The sequence below is a fragment of the Triturus cristatus genome, chromosome 5_1 (assembly GCF_964204655.1).
Source record: "Triturus cristatus chromosome 5_1, aTriCri1.1, whole genome shotgun sequence".
Taxonomy (NCBI): domain Eukaryota; kingdom Metazoa; phylum Chordata; class Amphibia; order Caudata; family Salamandridae; genus Triturus; species Triturus cristatus.
Genome location: NC_140587.1, coordinates 39736473 through 39757956, shown reverse-complemented (window position 1 = coordinate 39757956; position 21484 = coordinate 39736473). Strand labels below are relative to the sequence as shown.

At 45.7% G+C, this 21484-nt stretch overlaps 1 long non-coding RNA gene across 1 annotated transcript; it reads right to left on the bottom strand.

The window, feature by feature from the left end:
• Positions 1-1600: 1600 nt before the first annotated feature.
• Positions 1601-19821, bottom strand: LOC146830103 (uncharacterized). The gene is made up of 3 exons (XR_014961367.1): positions 19719-19821; positions 11067-11330; positions 1601-1970 (listed from the first exon to the last, which is right to left on the bottom strand). It is a non-coding gene; the product is annotated as an uncharacterized LOC146830103 (long non-coding RNA).
• Between the last annotated feature and the right edge of the window lie 1663 nt (positions 19822-21484).

The following is a 21484-nucleotide window of genomic DNA, read 5'->3' as shown; positions in this document are numbered from 1 at the left end:
AGACTCAACTGGTGAAGGTTAGTTTAATGTCCCTACATTTGGGGGGGGGGGTTTGTGTAGGAGAGTAGGATCTGCCTCTTATGGTTACCCCCATGTTTTGCTGATGTAACACTGTTTTTGACTTAGACTGACTGGGATACTGCTATTCAAGAACCTAGTCTATCTGCTTTCTCCTCTAAATTGATTGCATGTACTTTAGGTACACTCTAGATTGGATACTGGGTTAACTTTATCAGTCCCTAGTATATGGTACACCATGTACCCAGGGCATAGGTACCCGAGGCCTCCCAGGAGCTGAAGCATGTATTGTGCCACCCCTGAGAGACCATTCAAAACGGAACCACAGGTCTGCTACTGCAGCCTGTGTAAGGTGGTGCATACACCCCTTACTTAGATATAGGTTACCTATATCTATTCTAAATCACTGGACATATAAACCTATCAGTCACCCCTATGGCAGGCCTTATCAATCCTGAAGGCAGGGTGCTGTGTTTTTTGTGAGAGGGTGCCCCTGCATGAGCAGAGCCCCTCTGCAGCCTTCGGCAGCTATTCTCCGGGGTTGTCTGTGATACAGCCAACCATATATCTTTAAGTGCATTATAATCCTTGCGGCAAATGCAAACTTTAAAACGGCTGCTTAGAAACATGTGTTTGGTGTCAAACACCTTGGAATCCTCCCTCCCTGCCAGTAACTGGCGGGGGAGGTATGATTCCACCCTGCTAGCGGGGCATATGTGAAACACCAGTACACCCGGTACCAGCTTTCTCGACCTGAGTATCACAAAATGGATGCTGCCAGCCACAGACACGAGTCTGTCCTCCTGCTGCAGAGCTGAGCTCGAGCAGGGGAAGGCCTGACAATAGGTTTCCTGTCACAGGGAGGTGTGACCACCTCCCAGAAAGGCTTTAGTGTATTGGGGCTGGGTGCTTGCACTCTGTGAGTGCCAGAAAGTCTGCACTGGGGGCACATTTGGTGACCCGTTCATAGTCCAGCTCAAACCAGTTGCAGGAGCCATTTTCTCCTTCTCTGGCGCTAAAGTGGACAAAGGACATGTGTGTAGCCGCCCCTCCATCCTGTCCTTCCCCTAGGAGGGTCCCCAGACTTAGTCCTATCCCTTCCCTGGGTATAAAGTGGGAAACCTGACTACAGGACTTTGGATTTTACCTGGACTAAACTCTGCAAGCAGAAACCAAGTACTTTGACGGTCTACACTTCACTGGACGACAGAAGAATCACCCTTGGTGTAAAGGAGTTACTCCCCTGCAGCAGCAGGCACCTAAATGCATTTAACCAGTTTCATTCTTGTACTTTTGTTGTGTTTTATGTTTGTGTGTAGTGCTTGGGTCTGAAGAAGTGTGTGTGTGTGTGTGTATGTGTGTGTGCTTGGCACAGGCATGGGAATTGAAATGGGAAAGGGGCTGGAGGTGGGGTAGAAGGTTGGAATGGGTGGATGGCTGCCAGAACCGGAAACGTCCTCTGTAAACATCGCCCAGTGAATGCCTTTGAGGTAGGCCACCATCTGTGCCGGTGGTTGCCTTGTCCCTGGGTGGCACTTAGGAGTGCAGTCTGACCCACAGAGATGGTCCTCAGGAGGTCAATAGCCTCCTCACTCAGGGCAGCAGAGGTAACAGGAGCAGGGGCTGAGGTGCCTGGGGCAAAGGAGATGGCTGCCCTCTTAGGGGAGCGGGCCTGAACAACTGGTAGGGGGACAACAGGGAAGGTGGCAATTAAACTGTGGGTGGCAGACAAGGATGAAGTTGTTACTAATCCTGTGGGGTCTGCTACCACTCGGAGTGTCCACCCGAGGATGACTCGAATGATGATGATGAGCTGCTGTCCTCTTTGGCACTCCTCACACCCTCCTGGTCACTAAGTCCCACCATGTCTGAGGTGTCACATCCGGAACCACCCTGACCAGCTGTGTCCCCAACAACGCTGGCCCCTTCTTCTTTGCCTGCCCTGGACGAATCTGAAATGACATGTGAAATGGGTTAATTGAAACTGCTTCCCATACCTGACCATCACAAATCAACAGAAAACATTTATTAAGTACACATATCACACCAGCTTCATGGTTCACTTTATAGGCTTCAAATGTAGCATGAGCACATGCATGCATGCTACACAACATGCTAAAAGTTGGTTCCACTCATGTCAAATCTCCAGACAGCTCCAAATACATTGATGGACTTGTCTACACTCTATCCTTATTTCCATCCTACAATAGTTGTTCACTTTGCATACTTTGGCACTTGTAGCATTCCATAGTGTGAGACGCTGGCTTGGTATATGGTTCACACTTATGTAAGTGGGCACCCTGCACCAGTCCAGACAACCCTTATAGTGATTTAGGAGGTCTTAGACAACCTTGGAAAACTCTCTAAGTGGTAGCTGTGGAGAGCAGCCTTCAGGCTTAGTCCAGAAGGAGTGGGAAGCAGCTTGTTTCACCAGAACAAAATCTTATTGGTATAGATTAAATGAAAAAGAACCACACAGTGTATTTAAAAAAAAAAAATTCATTATAAGACACTAAGACATACAGAGATCTCCTAGCCAGAGATATGCACAATGCACACAATACTTTACAATAAAAACAGGTATGTAGCACGAATACACAGTGGTCGCCAGGGGGAGACCAAACCATATACTAAAATAGTGGTATGCGAACCACGGCCCAAGTCAAGACTATACCCTTAAGACGTAGAAGTGCTGCGGACTCAAGGAACCACCGAATGTGTGTATCTAGGAACCCCACTGAGGTCGTGTGCAGTGTGGGAACACAACCACGTACTCAATACAAGTCAACTGGTAAGTCGCGGTTGCAATTTTAAAGAAGGACCCTTCCCAGTGGACACTGAAGAAACCAGTGGAATACAGAAGGTTGGCGATCCATCGCACTTGTGGATACCCTAGGAACCAGGATACCTACACCAGGGAAGCCGGATGCATAGGTACGAAGTTGCATCGGAAACCACAGTCAAACTCAATGGAGGACTTCAGGAAGATGCCGTTGCGGAAAAGGAAAAAGTGTCCGGTGGTATTGCACTCAGGAGTGACCAGGAGGCACAGAAGACTTGAAGCTGCAGCAGTGAGGACCAGGAGATGCTATGGAAGACCAGGAGCTGGCCAAGATCTGTCCCACGACGGATGTCGAGAGTTGAGGGGTCGTGTCTGCAGGGAGCACCAACAAGCCTTGGCAACTGCAAACAATATAGAAAATGAAGAAGGTGCACTGTCGGGATTAGCAAGGTCCAGGTGACTCACCACAAGCAGGGTATTCAGGGCAGGGCCCGAGCAATCAGGGGAGCCCACCAAAATCAAAGAAGATCCTCAAGAGGACCCACAGGCTGGAGGCACTAGATTTGCAAGAGGACCTCGAGCAGCTCACCAAAGATGCAGGCTCACGGTACAAGTGATGTGGTAAGGATGAAGATCTTGATCACAGGACATTTGTTTAAGTTGGGGTTAGTTGGAGCCCGAAGATCTTTGAGGAGGGAATCCAACAATCCTTAACAACAGCGGGAGAAGTGGTGTCATGAAATGAATCTTGTCCCACAACAAATCTAGGGACCCACCTACAGGCTAGCCCTTAAGTTCCCTAAGGACAAGGTTGAGACGCTTCAGGGTTCCCTCCCAGGGGAGGGGTTGGACAGTGGGGAGGATACTCCCATGTCAAGTTTCATGCCAGAGCAGGAGCCAATGGCTCTCTGAGCTGGTTTGAACTGAACTATGCAAGGAGGGCACCAAATGTGCCCCTCAAGCAAACTGAGTGGCACTGCCAAGCTCCCCCACCCGGCCACACTAAACCCTGTCTGGGAAGTGGTCACACCTCCCTGTGACAGGATACCTATTGTTCTGACTTCATCTGCTTGAGCTTGGCTCAGTAGCAGCAGAGCAGAATCGGGTCTCTGGTCGGCAGCAGCCATGTTGTGCTGTCTGGGTCTAGAAGCCTGCTACCGGGAGCACTGAGTGCCTCCCAGAGGAGCTTTACAGTGCATGGAATCATACCTTCCACACAGTTTACGGTGTGCAGGATGATTCCAACATGTTTGATACCAAACATGACAGGGTTCGTTGCAGCCAGTTTAGAGAGAGCCATCGCGTAATGAAGTGCGGCCACTCTATGTATCCTAATGGCTGATTGTTAGAAATGGGGATCTCTAGTTGGAAGCTGCTGGCGCCGAGGTCCAACTAGGGATCCTTCTTCCTAAGTCAGAGTAAGGGGGCTACACCCTTTGATAACACCTGCTTAACCCTGTGGTAACGTAGCACGAGCAGAGAGGTCTATCTCAGGGGCAGTGTGTGAAGTACTTATGACCATATACAATAACGCAGTGAAGACACTACAAAGGGACACCACACAAGTAGTTATAGAAAAATAAGTATCTTTATATATGCTTAACACAAGGCCCAAAAGCGATCAAGAAACCACAATGCACATAATTACAGATTCACTTCAAAAGCAATAGAGCAGGGGCCTCCAACCTTTACTGTAGTGAGAGCTACTTCTGATCAGTGAAAATCGTCATGAGCTAATAAAGGCCAAGCAACTCACACATTTTTCGGAGACACCACCCACACCCTCATTCGTTGTCTTTAAACCTAATTTATTTGTGTCCATACTGTGGTTTGAACAAGATACATAGACCTATGCAGCTGTTCAAAGCTGTCAGCAGACTGAAAATCATAACATAATAAACTGTATATCTGTCTCACACCTCATTCATCACACTGCTACGCACTGTGTTCCATAACATGATAACGATAACTGCATCTTGGTGTTAATCAGGCAAGACAAGGAAATACTTCCCACATAGGATCGCAAGCCAAAGAAAACACTTTGAACCACCCACCCTACACTTGCCATAGCTTGCTAACCATGTAGTTAAGTGCTTCAGTGCCACACATTAGTAAGCGCTATAAAAATGCTGCAACAGAAGGCTTCCCCTTTCTTCATTATCAAAAAAAGTAAAACAAAGGGAGAAAAGTTATGTTAGTAATTAAGTAATGATACATATGATTTTCTTTCATGTCCGGGCCTTTTCAGACTATTGGAACAACAAATGGAAGATATTTGGAAAGGTGGCATCCTTACTTTCATTATAAAGCACTTCACTCAGTTCTATGACACATGCTTTAACGCTGCAAAGTCAATTTTCAGAAAATGCATAGTTCTGCAATGTTGAACAACAGACTGTCTGCTAAGCTTTGCACTCGCTGCACAGTCGCCTTCTACTTCCAGTAATAATATAATAGCATTACACATATGGCAATGTCCCTGAGCACACACCTCAATAAACAGAAAGTTCCATGATTAACTACTCTAATATACAGATCAAATTTATTCAAACTTACACATCATGAAATTTTGAAAACGCTCTAAAGAAGTGAGCATGAATTTGTTCCTTAAAACAAGTGTTAAATCTGATCAAACCTCGTGTGTGCACACACTCCAGATATCTATTGCACTCACCAGCCTGCTTTCCTCCTACAAAGGCCATGAGTTTCTAAACCAGGGCAATCGAGTCCTTCATTGAACTTTCCTTTAAGTAACACCTCAAATACCAAGCCATATAAAGACAGAACATCAATGGGATCAAAATGCATGGGTAAAATCAGGTAAGGACTAATGTGCCTTGCTCAGAAAAATCCCATGGAAAAAAAAATTGCATCATCTCAGACTCAGCCACTAAAATTGTAAACAGAAGCTGCCTGTATTAAACGCATACTAGTATCGAAGTACACAACAAATCAAATTGTTTTGCATAGCTGTGGTGCACCAAAACACAGCTCCGTGTCACACAAGCAGGGCTGCCTTGGCACAAAGGAAGAGTGTGGGAGACGAGAGGCTGGGAGTGACAGGACTGGACAGGACAGAGAGGTGAAGAGCCTGTTTTGGGTGAATCGGATCGGTGCATGTAAAGCGCTTTGATTTCAAAATCGGCTGACACTGAGCTTTAAAATTGAAAGAAGATATAATAAAGCATAGTGGCAGCCGATGTTAAAATCAAAGGGCCTTACATGCACTGAGCTCCTATTATTGACTACAACACGAAGGCAAATTTAAAGCGTGCTGTAGTCAGTGAAAGCAGTTCACGGCAGGGAAGCACTTTTGATTTTAACATTGGCCTCCACCGTGGTAGCAGCTCAGTGCCTGCAAGTACCTTCGATTTTAAGGTCGGCTGCCACCGCACTTTGTTACTGAAGGCAGATGTAAAGGGCAGTGGCAGCCGATGTTAAAATCAAAGGTCTGTCACTGGACTATGTCATTGCTAAATATAAGGTGATGATCTTCACTTGGCGGCTCCCTGTATCAGCGATATGTGACCCAGAGCTTTACCAAGCCCTCAACGAGGCCAGCACAGATTACTACAGCCTGAATGCTGATACTGCTAGTAACCAAGACATAGAATGAATTGCATTAAAAGTAGTTGAGAGGTACTGCGCACTCACGAGTAGCCTCAATGACCAGGAAATGGAACACAGAACTCGGAGACAGAGACATAGAGCTGACCCGCCAGCAGAACGCCTCTGGTAAAGCTGCTCAAGCTGAAATTAGACATGAGGCTCTCCAGGCAGAAATTGTAGGAAAAACTATACAAAGAGAACTTTTTACGCTATTTTCATCAGGCACTGCACCGAGAGGGGGATATAATGCGATGCCTTTTAGCCTTGCTGCTAAAAAGAGAACAGTCACCCACTTGTATAATGGCCAGTAGAGACACAGAGGGCGCCATAGTAACCACACGAGGGAGGGAATTAATAAGGCCCTTCACACGTACTATAAGACACTTTCTAAACTAGCTCAACAAGAGCTCCATAATTTCAACAGCCAGCGCCATTCGGAAGGTATTCGGTTCAAATTGACTTGTTCGAACTACTGCTCATGTTTTATTTAGATGCCTCGAATAACGGCAAGCACAGGCATCTATTTAAAAAAAATAAAGCTCCTCTTGCCCACATACGGTCTGTCTGGTTCTGCTTAAGGTGGCTGACACTGCATCTCCTGTATTTCATCATGGAGATCCAATTATGCCTTCAAGGCTGCCGTCCGGCCACAAAAATGCACAGGATCATAGAACGGAGACATGCAGCAAAAGGCGCACATAATGGTTCTCCGAGGGCAGCAAATACTGCCCATACGCTGGCCGACGTCAACCACTTCACCCCGCCCCCGATAGGCTCAAATAGCAGCTGCTTCCTACCGCTGGAGACAAGCAACTGCAAAAGGCCTAAAAAATAAACAAAACGACAATGATAGAATACTTAAGTGGAAGTCAGGCCGTGAGCTACTGACAGGGCACCTGCGAGCTAGTGGTAGCTCGCTATCGACCGGTTGGCGACCCCTGCAATAGAGTCACTCAAAAAGCGCGTGGAACGAACTTAGTTTGAGGCCGGGGTCCACGCGACCCGGTGATGCACAATGTACCGGAGATTTAAAGGGGCACAGCATGCAGCCTCACAAGGAAGCCGCGGTGATGACAGATGAACTTGCAGTGGCCACAGCTCCCGGCTGTAGCGGTCCACGGAGTGCACCTCATGGTAATCCTGGGACGGGGCCTCAAGAGGGGCACCCAGCGGCACACACAGGTGATAACAAGATCCTCTAAGTGGTGACTAGTGCGGGCACTCAGCGGCAAAGCTCTGCAGCTGCAGTGGCCCACAAAAGCAATAACGATGATTCTTGTAGGACGGCAAATGCGGGCACTCAGCGGCACAGCTGCCCACAATAGTGATAGTGATGATTCTCGTAGCACAGCAAATGCGGGCACTCAGCACCACAGCTCCTCAGCTGCAGCGGCCCACAATAGCGATAGCGAAGATTCTCGTAGCACAGCAAATGCAGGCACTCAGCGGCACAGCTCCTCAGCTGCAGAGGCCCACGATAGCGACAGCGATGACTTTGGTAACACAGGCAAATGCGGGCTCTCAGCGGCAACAGCTCCTCACCTGCGGTGGCCCACAATTGCGATGCAATGACTTTGGAAACACAGGCAAATGCGGGCTCTTAGGGGCAACAGCTCCTCAGCTGTGGCGACCCACAATAGCGATGTGATGACTTTGTTAACACGGGCAAATGCTGGCTCTCAGCGGCAACAGCTCCTCAGCTGCGGCAGCCCACAATAGCGATCACGAGGACTTTGGTAACACAGGCAAATGCGGGCTCTCAGCAGAAACAGCTCCTCAGCTGCAGCGGCCCACAATAGCGATGCGATGACTTTGGGAACACAGGCAAATGCGGGTTCTAGTTGGCAACAATTCCACAGCTGCGGTGGCCTACAATAGCGATGCAATGACTTTCAGCCCGCATTCCCCGCAGTAGAACCAGAGGCTCTGGAATTCTCAACAGAGGCCTCACCTGCAAGTAGAATTCCCCTCGAATAGGAATCCGGCTGGCTGATGGGTGAAGTCTAATGTCCCTGAGACTTCAGCAGGAGGCAAACTCAAATCAGGCCCTTGGGTAGTTGTTTCAGCAAGATGGATGAAAGTTTCAAAGTCCTTTCCCTCTAGTTACACGGACAGAGGTTCATCTTGACATCCAGAAGTAACACTCCGTGTAGGGGTTTCAGCACAGATCTTTATACCCCAAAAGTCTTTGTTCTCAAAAAGTCACAAATCACTGAACCCAGCCAGAACCGGTTTGGTGTCGTCCTGGAGCACTTTATTTACTTGGCTGCATCCTGCCTTTCAGGGAGAGGGGGTCTGCCATCAGACACACAGTGGGAGGTGGAGCCATCATTCACCTTGCCAGGTACAGCCCTGCTCAGATCAAAAGGTCACCCCACCCCGTACTCCAACTGCAGATCTCTCTATTCAATCCAGGTCTGCCTCAGCCTGCCCTGACCCTCCAAAACCAGACAGCCAATACACATACCAGCAGAGCACACTGTAAGGCTTAGGCAAGAAAATACCTACTTCCTAAAAGTGGTAGTTTTAAACACAGAATATAAATATAATCTTCACTAAAAGATGCACTTTAATATTTGGAGCTCTGGCATGCTAAATTCGACTTTCCTATCATGTTCCTTGGGTCAATTACGATTATAACAGTTCATACAGTTAATTTACAATAGGGAGCATTCTCGCTGTGGCACTGAATGGCAGTGGCACAGCGCCCAAAGCATCTAACACCTGCAAACACAGAGGAGACAAAAGCGAAAAATGGAAGGTAGACCCACGCCAATGGTGCCAGGTCTAACACTGATGCACTTACACCACGGGAGAATGGACTCAATAGGTTGTAGGGGTGTTCTGCTCATGCAGGGGCACCCTCACACTTAGAACCGAGCACCCTGCCTTCATGATTGAGAGGCCTGCTTTAGAGGGGACTTATAGGTTTTAAGTGCAGTGACCTTAGATATAGGGAAACCTATATAGTGGTGCTAGCACCAGCTTACACAGGCTGCAATGGCAGGCCTGTAGTTACAGTTTGATTGAACCCCCCATGGGTGGCATAAGGCATGATTCAGCCCATTGGGGACACCTGGGTATCTCAGTACCACATTCTAGGGACCTATAAGGGTACACCTGTGTCTAATCTGGGAGGTACCTAAGTACTTGCCATAACCAATTTAGGGGAGAAAGCACAGAGGCTTAGGTCCTGATTAGCAGGATCCCAGTCAGAAACCCTAACAACACCATGCAAAAAGTGGGGGTAACCATGCAGAAGGATCCTACCTTCCTAAACATTGTAAAATGATGTTACCAAATAGGATGGATACAAGTTTTACATTTGCACACTGTTCACACAAGGCCCAGCTTTAAACATATCTTCCTTTGCCTCATAACACATCAGGATGCCATGAAGGTCAAGTTAAAGATCAATGTACCATCAACGTGTGCTGTGCCACAAATCATGTTGCATGCAAATTGGACACTGATGAGTTTTTTACTCCAAACGTTACCATATGTCCTCTAACTGAATAGTGTAATGAAAAATGTACTGACGTTGTTTAGCTATGTATCATATGTCCCTCGGAAAGTTCACTTGAAACATTGAGGTCCTCAGTGACTTCATCTAGTCATATGAGAATCCCCAATCCCTCTTGGTAGAGGTGTTGACGCATTTCTACAAACCACCTTTGAAGGTTGTTGAGTGTCCGCAAATATCTATGACTTAAAGATGTGGGATCACTAGAGTTCCAATGGGATGGCACATCACAGCACTCTTTGGGACCAAAAACTGAGATTGCCTTGTAAGGGTGAGTGCAGACACTCACATATGATCGCTACAGTTCTACATCTCACTCCCTAATGCATGTCCCCAGTCAATGAATGATTTTTGAAACACTATTGCAGATGAACTAACAACATGCAAATATGCATTGGGCAACATGTAGGCACTAATGCTGATGGCACCACTGATGTTTGCACACTCATGTCACTGTTGAAGCACAACTTACCAATGCAAAGTGTTGGCCTGTCACTGCATAAAGAGGGCGCTGTATGCCATGTCACATGTAATAAGGCCACCATCACGTGATAGACAGTAAGGATGGGACATCACTTCTTACACAAGGAAGACAAATGGCCTGTGTGGTAAACCTGTGTCCCAGAACAACTAGGAACATGGCATGATTTATCACTTCACTCAGCCAGCTGTCTGAGAAAAAATGAAAATTGGTAGTGGACTGGACTCAGCTGTGTTCCTGGTTATAAAGACAATAGGCACAGCACATCAGCATGCACCTACTACCAGACCTACACAAACAATGACTCATCTTGTTTTTTTCATTTATTTTTTTACGGAGTTTTATATAGCTCAAACTTGACCCGGTATCGGGTACCAGAGCGCTTTACATAGCACCAGTTGCGTTATATGAGGACACATTCATTTTTGTTAGGCACTGGGCAATTAAGTGATTTGCCCAGAATCACAGGATGTTCAGCATCATTGCCGAGACTGGAACCCGTTTCCCCAGATTCGAGGTCGACTGCCCTAGCCGTTAGGCCAACTCCTCTCCTCTTGTCTGTCACACATGAGCCACCCCCAATATTGATGGGGAAAGGCCTGCCGGTAACACTCAAAGTCAATGTAACATATATGACTCTGGCCAGGACTCACCCCCTAGTCGCTGCTGTTGGACCCTCAACTGCCCATCAAGCTGCGGGTAGGCCACCACCAGTATGTGGGCCACTAAGGGAGTCAAAGTCCGGCACGCACCCCATTCACGTTGGGAGGACTACCCCAGCTGGACCTACACGATCTTACTGGTTCAGTGCCTGAGGTCCTCCCACCTCATCCTGTAATGGACGCTAGGCCAGCTAAAGACCCCGAGGGTCCGCATCTTCCAAGCGATGGCTCTCCATTCTTCTGATGGGCGTTGACCTGTAGGGATGCAATAGATGAAGAAACAGATTGTAACTGCAAGTTTTTAAATATCTGGTTGTTTGATACACATTTTGTATACACCTAGCACAAGCACTCATCAATAGTCAACACAATGCATGTGTAAATGTCACCTGCTAAGCACTACAAAAGCACAAATACACACTATTGCAGTCAACTGCTGACTATCCTCAACCCTGGTCATTACCTACACTGACTGAGCCAGCCTGCTAACATCATGTAACCCTCCTATATGTACTATAGTGAGTTACTATGACACACAACACACCATTGAGACCTTCTGAAGGGTAAACTACTTGTGCATGACTGTACAGATACCTTTACAGCCAGGCCCAGTGACTTGATGCATACGGTCCATAGAGCCTGGTTCCATAGTGTAGGCAACATCCTGAGACTTAGGTCACAATGAAAGGGCTGGCATGTGTGACACTGAGAGCTGCCTTCCTGGGGATGTGTGGACATGTGGACTACTTAATCGGACACCATACTAGGTCAGATTGAGTTTGTGTGGTATGTACTGCCATCACAGGACACACCTTCTGCCATATGTGGCACTGTAACAGGGATGACATTCAACGTACCATTGTATGTGTTGTTTCATTAGATTGAATGTCACAACACTGGTGAATGACATTTCCAAAAGTCTTCAGATTTAAACAACTATCTACCCTGGCAATGTGTCAGACATGCAATAGGCCTGTACAGCGGAAGCATGACTGATGGAAAAGTGACAGACCTGTGGGAGTAAGGGGACTGACATCAGTAAAAGGCACACTTTGACTATGTGGATCAATAAAAAGAAGTATCGGATCAGGGGGCTACCTCAGTCACCATTCCAAATAAAGTCCATGTAAAAGCAATCAGGGTGCCATTGCTTAATAAAACGCATTTTGGTGACATCCATGGATCTGTAGGTCTACAGGGAGATTACTTTGTGCATCAGTTGTCTTGGCACAGCAACTCTGCTCAGACTGGCTACAAGTTATTGTGAGGCCTTGCTCTCTGCAGGCTGTGCCTACTGATCCCACATGAACATCACATTTCCACAAATTCAATGCGTAATATTGAATATTCTGGTCTTCAAATACATGACCTCAAGGTTGTGTGGCACTCAGAAGGAGTCTGTGAGCTCCAGCTAGCTCCCAGACAACACCGTTGCAAAGCCTGGTGAGGGCCGAGTGATCTGTGGGACGGTACACATGGCTAACATCATCCTCAACTGCTTCTTACAGTATACAGACACAGCTCAAGCTGTAGAGCCTGATGTGGGCCGAGTGATCTGTGGGACGGTACACATGGCTAACATCATCCTCAACTGCGTCTTACAGTATACAGACACAGTTCATGCTGTACAGCCTGATGAGGGCCGAGTGATCTGTGGGACTGTACACATGGCTAACATCATCCTCAACTGCGTCTTACAGTATACAGACACAGCTCATGCTGTACAGCCTGATGAGGGCCGAGTGATCTATGGGACTGTACACATGGCTAACATCATCCTCAACTGCTTCTTACAGTATACGGACACAGCTCATGCTGTAAAACCTGATGAGGGCCCAGTGATCTGTGGGACTGTACACGTGGCTAACATCATCCTCAACTGCTTCTTACAGTATACGGACACAGCTCATGCTGTACAGCCTGATGAGGGCCGAGTGATCTGTGGGACTGTACACGTGGCTAACATCATCCTCATCTGCTTCTTACAGTATACGGACACCGCTCATGCTGTAAAGCCTGATGAGGGATGAGTGACCTGTGGGACAGAACACATGGCTTTAACTATCCTCAACTGCTTCTTACAGTATACGGACACAGCTCATGCTGTAAAGCCTGATGAGGGCCGAGTGATCTGTGGGACTGTACCCATGGCTAACATCATCCTCAACTGCTTCTTACAGTATACGGACACAGCTCATGCTGTAAAGCCTGATGAGGGCCGAGTGATCTGTGGGACTGTACCCATGGCTAACATCATCCTCAACTGCTTCTTACAGTATACAGACACAGCTCATGCTGTACAGCCTGATGAGGGCCGAGTGATCTATGGGACTGTACACATGGCTAACATCATCCTCAACTGCTTCTTACAGTATACGGACACAGCTCATGCTGTAAAACCTGATGAGGACCTAGTGATCTGTGGGACTGTACACGTGGCTAACATCATCCTCAACTGCTTCTTACAGTATACGGACACAGCTCATGCTGTAAAGCCTGATGAGGGCCGCGTGATCTGTGGGACAGAACACATGGCTTTAACTATCCTCAACTGCTTATTACATTATACAGACACAGCTCATGCTGTAAAGCCTTATGAGGGCCGAGTGATCTGTGGGACTGTACACATGGCTAACATCATCCTCAACTGCTTCTTACAGTATACAGACACAGCTCATGCTGTAAAGCCTGATGAGGGCCGAGTGATCTATGGGACTGTACACATGGCTAACATCATCCTCAACTGCTTCTTACAGTATACGGACACAGCTCATGCTGTAAAACCTGATGAGGGCCTAGTGCTCTGTGGGACTGTACACGTGGCTAACATCATCCTCAACTGCTTCTTACAGTATACGGACACAGCTCATGCTGTAAAGCCTGATGAGGGCCGAGTGATCTGTGGGACAGAACACATGGCTTTAACTATCCTCAACTGCTTCTTACATTATACAGACACAGCTCATGCTGTAAAGCCTGATGAGGGCCGAGTGATCTATGGGACTGTACACGTGGCTAACATCATCCTCAACTGCTTCTTACAGTATACGGACACAGCTCATGCTGTAAAACCTGATGAGGGCCCAGTGATCTGTGGGACTGTACACGTGGCTAACATCATCCTCAACTGCTTCTTACAGTATACGGACACAGCTCATGCTGTAAAGCCTGATGAGGGCCGAGTGATCTGTGGGACAGAACACATGGCTTTAACTATCCTCAACTGCTTCTTACAGTATACGGACACAGCTCATGCTGTAAAACCTGATGAGGGCCCAGTGATCTGTGGGACTGTACACGTGGCTAACATCATCCTCAACTGCTTCTTACAGTATACGGACACAGCTCATGCTGTAAAGCCTGATGAGGGCCGAGTGATCTGTGGGACAGAACACATGGCTAACATCATCCTCAACTGCTTCTTACAGTATACGGACACAGCTCATGCTGTAAAGCCTATACACATCTTTGCACATATGCCATGATCTGGTTTGGAAACTTATCATAAGTATCATGAAAAGTAGACATGCATAGATATGTGCATGCAACACAAGTAGGATATAGGTTTTATCACACATGACAATGCTGATGGTCACTCCACAAAGTACAGAGCCCCAAAATCCATTACATGATCTTCCTATGTAGGGAACATTCAACTTCTCCAGATCAAGCATGGTTTCACTCTGGGACTCAGAGGCACATTGTAGCCAATGGGAATTGAAAGGATGAAGTTGAACAGATTAAAAAATGGATTTGAAATAGTTACCTGTTCCTCTGGTGAGCAATAGAGCTGGTCATACAGGGGAAGGACCTCTTCAACCAGGGTCTTCAGCTCCTCTGGAGAGAAGAGACAGGCCCTCTCACCTGCTTGGCCTGGCATTATTGCTCCCAGAGGTGGCAAACAACAGCTAAAGTGGAAGAGGACTTGATAGCAGCAGTGTCAGGAAGCAAGTGAGTTTTTTAAAAACTGCGGCATACATGTACGCCACGCATGTGGTCATAAGCTTAAACTCACACAGACATTGGACAGAGACCATCACAATCGCCAAGGTTAGCCTATGACTGTGTCCGCCATGGATGCCACAGCCCACCATGCAGTTGACTTCCGCCGGCGATGATCATTCCAAATGTTTCATATGCGAGGTCAGGTATCTGCCATTGTAGCGGTTGGAACTACAGTATTAGTGACTGGAAAGTGCGTCAGCACCATAACAAATGAGGGCTAACATGTTTACATTTGAAAAACCCCCTTCCCATGTAATCTCTAGTCAAAAAATCATCTGTCTGGTGCATTACTGTGCATAAAGGCAAAATGTGAGTAGTGCACTGTACACTGCGGTTGGCGGTTTTTGACCTAAAAATGTCATGAACAGCTTAGTTTTGTACAAATGTTACATTTCGAAATGGGTAATGTACACATGTCTTCGACAGACACACGTGAAGGCCACATTGGGGTCTTTTGGTGGGAGTGGAATGGTAGACAATGATAATGTGAATTATATGCAATGCCTTATAGAACAGTTATGTTATGCCACAGGAGGCTTGGCTTACTCTTCATTTATGTTACTCTGGACACTGTGAGCAATGCACAACCTCATGTTCAAAACCATAAAAGCCAAATAAACACAGTTAAAAAATGTAAGTGGTAAAAAGGGACAATACAGTGTGTCCAATATGGTCCCATAAATACAAAATTAAGAGACAAGAGCTGTGTCAAAAACAAAAGAGGTACAAAAATGAAAAGACATCATTGCTGCCCCATAAAGTACAGAATTAATAGCAAGGGCTATATAGAAAACTATAAAAGCATCCCCCGTGGCCCCATAAGGTACAAAGTAAATAGCAAGGACTAAGCTGAAAATTACCTTGTCTCATATCACCGCTAACCCTGGGTGGTGAACTCCGCACCGCTCGAGGAGTTTGCAGAGTTTTCTGCTCTCCGCATTACGCGGAGCTTGGGGAGTTCCGAAAAACTCGCAGAGGGGAGTTTTTTTCCTCGCTCGCATTCACCAACGTCAAGTTGGCGAGTGAGGAAACTCCACCTCCCGGTGAGATTTTTCCTTGCTCGCGTTCGTCAACATCAAGTTGGCGAGCGTGGAAAATAAACCTCTCAATGCGGAGGGTCAGATTTCTCATTGCGAAACTGCCCGTTCACGTTGAAAAAGCTGCAGCGCGAGTAAAAATCTACGCGAGCTGCAGAAAAGGAAAGCTTGCGCTGTGCATGGTGCCGTTCTCAATGATTGCACAGTGCAGACAAGCATCCGGCACTGTGCAATCACTGTGTACAGCATTTTTCTATCGCACTCCGCCGCTTGCGGAGCTCTGCATAGCGCAGCAGTGTTTTTTCCACTTTGCGGTGTTTCACGTAGTGCAACTCTGTGAACTCCGCCAGTGTCCAAGATATGTACATGAAAATTAATCGCAGCTGGACCTGAGCCTAATGGCAGCCCTTAAAGCTATGGACATATAAAACAGAATTACTTGAAAGCGGGTCTATACTTCCTGCCTAGAACTTGCTTGTTTAAGAATAGGAATAATACAAGACTTTCTTGGTACCGCATAAAAGCTACAGAACATAAAAAAGTGCATCATATCCTATGGAGACATCCCGTCGCAGCCACAAGGTGGGAGTCTCTGTTCTTTGGGTGTCCCACGGGAGTGGGCCACCAGATAATGGAAGAGGTCCAATCGAAATCTAGTCAATAAAAAAATGACTGTGGTTGCTTTTAAACCATAAAAGATAGGGCTCAGTTGGTGGCATGGTTCTCAATATAGAATACCCACAAACACTGGGCTTACTCAACTCCACCGCTTCTCTGGCGCACGTACGGTTTTTGAGAAAATTCTCTTTCACCCAATACATATCACTCTTACAGATTTTCTCCGGGTTCTCAAATAGATCTGAGCTCCCCATATTGGTAAAACCTTCTCTGACATACTTGAGCCAACAAATATGATTAGAATGGTCAAGGGAAAGAGAGTCCCTTAGAATTTCCTGGCTTAGGGCAGTTCCCTTCTTGAGCCAGATTTTCATCCACAACGATAAAGGACGATAAAACAACACATCTGAAAGAAAGGCCGTCCCTAATTCTTTGTGAGCTACAAAGAATGGTGTACCCTGCGGAAGGCAGGATATCAGTCCCAGGAAGGTGTTTTCAACAGTTTGCAATACATCATGCTCAATATAGTCCCAGATCTCATGGCCATAGAGAACCTTCGAGAGACATTTAGCCTTGTAAATCTGAAAAAGGGCCCAATGGGTCTACTACCTAGTCTAGAGGCAAAGTTGAAAACAGCGGCGATAGCCCTAACAAAGTCCCCTTTCTTTCAACTTGTCAGAGGGCACCAATTCAAGGCCGCATGAACCAGTACCCCTGGGTAGGAAAAAACGTCAGTCCTAGGGACCAACGTAGCCCTTACCATGAATGTATAGGGCTTTAACTGGACGATGGCCCACCTGCATTACAAACGGTTTACTGTTATTGACCAACAAGTCCAGTTCCTCCATAAAATGAACAAAGGAGTTCAACAAAGATTGTAAACTCCTTGCCTTCCTCGTCATGAGGACAACAGCATCATCACCATACGATAGGACAGGCAAACTTCGCATACCCACCTGGGGACAGCCAGTTTTTAATTTCAAGAGGACCTGCTCCAGATTATTAATATACAGGTTAAAAAGAAAAGGGGCCAGAATACACCCTTGATGGAGCCCTCTCTGGATAGAAAACTCATGGGTATCTATGAGATCTTTAGAATAGTGAACTACAGTTTTGGTATCTCTGTGGAGATCCCTTAAAAACAGAACAATATCTTTAGCGATGCCAATGGAAAGCATCATCTGCCAGAGCTTGGATCTGTTAACGCAATCAAACGCGGAACACAGATCTATAAAAGCTAAGTAGATGGTGCCAGTGCAGGCGACGGTGTACTTATTCAAGACCATATAGAGATTTAAACTCTGGTTCACTGTTGAACAGCCAGGACGAAAACCATAATGGACCTCAGCCACTATATTATTATCGTTTACCGAGCTCAAAATCCTGACTAGTACCATACGTCCCACCACCTTTACCGAAGAATCCAAAAGGGAGAGGGGCCTATAACAGTGAGTGCTATCCCGATCTTCCTTTTTGAAAACAGGGACGATAGTGGATAATGCCCAAGTATCCGGGCGGCCACTTGTGACCACAGCAGTAATTGTTGAGGTAAGGGAAGGTACCCAAATATCCAAGTTCAAAAATATAGAGGTCTGGAGGGATCTCATCAGGGCCTGGGGCCTTGTTTTTATACAACACTACTATGCCAGCTCTTACTTACTGGGCTGTAAATACGACCTCAGATTTGCCCTCAACGATAGCCTGCGTTTCCCTCAAAATATGGTCAGTCGGAAACATACCCTCAAAGTGACTTACCCAATCATCGTCACTAATGTAGGGTGCAATACATTGGCACTGTCTACTGCCAAAAAGGGATTGTTGATAAGGCCCCAAAATTTTGAGCTATTCTTCAGGGTCCTGACCTCTATCAAATCTCACCAAACCTCCTCTTTCACAGCAGACTTACGCTTTGCCAAAGCAGCCTTATTTTGTCTATGATATCCCTTAACAGTCTCTTGGTCTGATATTCAGAGATTCCTTCAGTCATCTGGAGGCGCAGGAGCACTCAGAGTCAAACCATCTCAGGCCTATTTGAGAGAAACGCTTATCCGGGTCCCGTAATAGATTAACTAGAACTCCTGACGTCCTGCCAAAAGCCTCCAAGATGTCTGTTGGTTTCGCCGTCCTGTCTAAGCAAGTGGTGAGCTCCTAATGTCAATGAGTAAGCAGGTCCTCATAAAACTGGTCCAGAAAAAGAGAGCACATCCGACCTTCTTAGAAAAGCATCCATTTTGGAGCGTAAAACTTACTCACCAGCCCTGCAATGTTCCATGAAATAAAGTTACACCCCTTATGATCTGGGTGATCCAAACCCTAAAACCCAACAGGACACTGTCTTGAAAGGACATTTGGCTCAGGAGGAACTACACTCAGTCAATCACAGCACCCCAGTGAACTCAGTAAAGCAAACCTGTTATATGTAACTATTACAGTAACTGCCTCCTGCTGACTCCCCTGACCCAAATCTAGAGGCCGCCCCTGAAATCTTCCAAATGAAAAAAAGGGTGAATCGGGGGCCTATCAAAATAACCTAGGGGCAGAGCCATGATAGCCAAGTAGAGACCCCTACGGTTAAGATGGGAGACCATACTTAAGATACTATTGTTAGGGTGTGTACCTTGGACATAGCTCAGCCCCATACTCTGTTTTAGTCCTTGTGTTTAGGATGAGTCATTGTGTTCTTTGAAGAAGAATTGGTTAACAAAAGAAAATACATTTTGTTGCCTTAATATTTAAAACAAATAATGTTGATTCTTGTTCTAAAAAAGTAAACTTGGCACAGAAAGAAAATCCTTTATTGAACAGTTTGCACGTGTACAGAGACTCGTTTGCAAGTAAGCACGTTGTCAATATTATTGCCGAGTCATGTTGTAAACACGTGTCTTCTCCCCACCCGATCTGAAGAACCCCACCCTTCCGTGAGCCTATAAAAGAGACATGTCCCCAGCGAGACGTGCTTGCGCTCGTTAGTCGTCTTCCTTACCTGAACTTACATGGGACTTCCAGCATCACAAGAATCTCTCCTGCAGGCTCCGTTCCTCTCTTGAATGCTTCCTGTGTTTCCTTGGCAACGCTCCGATGCTGCATTCCTCTTCCAGCTCCCGGGTGTGCTCTTTAAAACCTTCCGTCCTGCAACAGGAAAAAGAACAGCATAATTCAAGTGAGAACTTTCCGATTTTGCATATGAAACAAGTAAAATATACATGCATTTAAAGAACGAGCATTTTGGGTATTTTACAGCTGCAGATTGTTTTTTTATCGTATTTCTTGAACAGAGCAGTTGTGAATAATCCTCTGACTGAACAGAAAGACTTTGACTTTAAAAAGTAAAAATAGAAGAGCGAAAGACTTTTTTAATTGAGAAACCATTTGCGGCAAAGACTGTGAATATTTAGGAGTATTTGAGAAAGTATTATTTAGGACTCATTGGAAATAGTGTTTTAGTAAGTAAACACTTAAAATAATGTATGAGAAGTTTTATGTAATGTTATTCAGGATTGAATAATATCATTTTATTTCTGCAGAGTGCATAAAAGAAAAGAAAAGCACACATCAATCTTCTAGGAGAAAATAAAAAAGCCTAATTTTTTTGGGTTGAAAGGGCATAATCAAAAGAAAGAACGGTATAATAAAGGTATATTGACGCTGCACAAAAATACATAAAAAGGTATGAAAGGAGTATAGCAGAATAGAGTAAGGTTGTATTATTATTTATGTGTTTTTGAACATAGATGTCTGAATTCCTTCGTGAGATCATCATTATAGAAGTAGTGAGAAAAGGATCTCGAGCAGAGAGGGAGTTGGATTGACTTAATCTACAAGCAGTGGAGTGTTTTCATTTTGTTACTTTTATTATTTTGTCCCTTTTTTTCCCCTTCCCTTGGAGATCTCTTCTGGCCAGATTGTAATTTACAAACGGTCTAGGCTGGTATAGATTTCTAGGGGCAAAGAGAAATTACGTCTCATCTCTTAGGTTGAATCTCCTGGATTTCAGGTGAGTGAAGACTCAACAGAAGCGCAATCCTTCACAATAATTAGGATTCTCCTTGAGAGATATGCACCAAGATAGTGATCGAATTGATGGTCAAGCCATGGCGAATGCCCTTACTGAGGAGACAGAAAGAGACAATTCTATTACTCTAATGTTACGTCTGATGCAGTTAGAAATAGAGAATTTAAAACAAGAAAATCTATTGTTGCGTCAGGAAGTGATTTGTTATAAACCAAGAGAGAGCTTATGGGATACCCCCTTTCCTAAGACTTTCAAAACTTCTGTAGAAACTGGAACAAGGTCCAAGACTTCCAATACTTTCATGACTTCTGATACTGCCTCATCACCTGTACAAGTCACAGTTGCCGTACCTAATGTAGTGCCTTTATCTGCACCAGAACGCTTTTTTGGAGAAAGTGCAAAATGTTATATTTTTATTAGCCAATGCCAGTTGCACTTTATTTGTAAACCACAATCATTTCCGACAGATGCAACTAAGGTGGCCTTTGTACTGTCCTACCTGGGGGGGACGGCTGCCAACTGGTCCATTCCCTTCATTGATAGAAATTATCCGATTTTGTATAATTGGCCTTTGTTTAAAATGACTATGACAAAATTGTTTGCAAAGCATACTTATGTTCAGGCAAGTGATAACAAATTATTGAATTTAAAGCAAGGAAACAAAGACTTGTTAACTTATGTAACCACATTTAATAGGTTGTTGACAAACTGAGTGGCCAGATGAAAAACACACTTCC